The sequence below is a fragment of the Sinocyclocheilus grahami genome, unplaced genomic scaffold, assembly GCF_001515645.1.
Source record: "Sinocyclocheilus grahami isolate Dianchi unplaced genomic scaffold, SAMN03320097.WGS_v1.1 scaffold45.1, whole genome shotgun sequence".
Classification (NCBI taxonomy): domain Eukaryota; kingdom Metazoa; phylum Chordata; class Actinopteri; order Cypriniformes; family Cyprinidae; genus Sinocyclocheilus; species Sinocyclocheilus grahami.
In genome coordinates, this window is record NW_015505224.1 from 1,889,483 (window position 1) to 1,891,520 (window position 2,038).

Below are 2,038 nucleotides of genomic sequence, written 5' to 3' on the forward strand. Positions count from 1 at the left end.
AAAAACAGAAACTAATTTCTATTATTTTTAAGTGCGTTGGTTTTAATCTCATTAATATAGTAAATATTTTTAGGTCATTGAAGCATTCTGTCTGAGTCATGAATTATTGTAGGAACAAATACACAGTGTACAGTAAATTTTCAAAATGCTTTCTTCGAAATCGAATTCTTATCATTGTCACAATTTAATTTCCAGGTGTTCATTTGATTTCCAGCTGCTAATTTCTGTGTTCTGTAAACAGCTGGTCACGTTAACCTCCTCAGTATACATTTTCAAATGTGAGTGGTCCATGTGGGAATGAATAGATTAGCAGCCTGCTGAAAACAGAGGATGATTCTTAGCACTATTACAGTTGTAAGGCTATGGTTAGGTAAGATCAAAATATTAAAATGCATTTAAATAATGTAATTATCTTTTAATAAATATGTATTTAGTGCCAAATTTAACAAATATGATTCAGTTGGAGAAATATGAGCCTGTAATTGCTTTCAGATTAGTTTCAATTTCTGTCTTATAAACACTGATTATTTCCGTTTGTTATTTGTTTAGAATTCCCCATTTATGTTACAGCAGTTCTATATATAAACCAGCATAAACAGTTATCATGTGATCTTTCAATATTCTAAATCCAAGCCCTTTGTACAAAAGTAGTTCTTGTAAAAGCAGTGGAACTAAACTTTCTGTATGTGTTTAGAACGTATTTTAACCATGGCGTCTTTGCAGGTTCTTTGAGCAGTATAGGCTCATTCTTCGATGTTCTCTGTGCTCATATACAGAGTTTTTCCTTAAAAAGCCTTTATGGGATTCCGGGTGTGCATAGATATTGTATGTCACCCTTCCAGTTTTTTTTTTTTTTTGCAAACCCTGGTGTGTAGTATATAGTTATTGTAAGCCATGTATGTTGGCTTTGTTCAACAACAAATAAACAACCAAAAAAAAAAAAAAAAGCCATGTGCAATAACGTCAATAGCCTAATTACGTTTTACTGTAAAATGTAGTGAAAAAAAAAAAAAGCCTCGACTATAGTCCTCGACTATAGAGTCTAGAGTTGGTGTCACATAAAAATATGTTACTGCATTCATATCTCAACCATTTTATATAATTTAAATAATTTTGTTAGATCAATAGAGTAAGTGTGATTTCAGTATGAATTGTTTATAACTGTAATAAGCATTATTTTTATCATCTGGCACTTCTTTTAACATCTGTGTGTGTGTCTATAGAATATCAATACCTTTATCCGAGGCCTCTGTGCTATGAAGCCCCAGCTGGATGAACTTAGGGTCCTTCTGTATGTTGTTGTTAAGGAAGACATGGACACAAAAATACAGGACTTCAAGAAGTTCTTCACTGGAGAAAAATTTGTGGATGTGCAGATGGATATGCCTTTAGATGGTCTTCAGTGTTTTAACTTGATGTTGAAAAATATCATCTTGTGATATTTAAATGCATGACTCAAATGTGTGGTTCTTGTCATTGCTTTCTTCTGTTTAAGATGCATTAATAAATCACATTTGATGTCATTAAATAAAATTGAAAATATTTCCTTGCTACTTTCTGTCATATGCAGAAATCGTTCTACAGTTTTTGTCGGTGACAGATGGACTTGATTTGAGCACGTAGGGGTGTGGGTTTATTTTGTGGGCCTTGCAAAGACATTTCATGAGTTATTTGAGAGTAGATGGCTGCATTCTAGGCGAAGTGTTCTTGGCCTTCTAGTCTCTATGATGACAACCTATTCAAAGATTTCTGAAACTTTTATAAGTATTTTACCAATAATTAAGCTTGACATACAAAAGTGAAAGTTTGTGGATTTTTTTATATTTCTGAAAAACGTTGTTTGCAGCTATTTCATGTCTCGGTGGTCTAAAGTGTGATTATGAATGAGCGCTTGTGTTTACTCAAGAAATTCTTGAGAAGTGGGACAAAACAGCGTGCAAAATTGAAAAAATTAAACCTTGTACTCAGACAAATGAAACTACATTTATGTATCTTATATGTACTAAGCTACTGAGCTATGCTTTGATACAACCTCCCA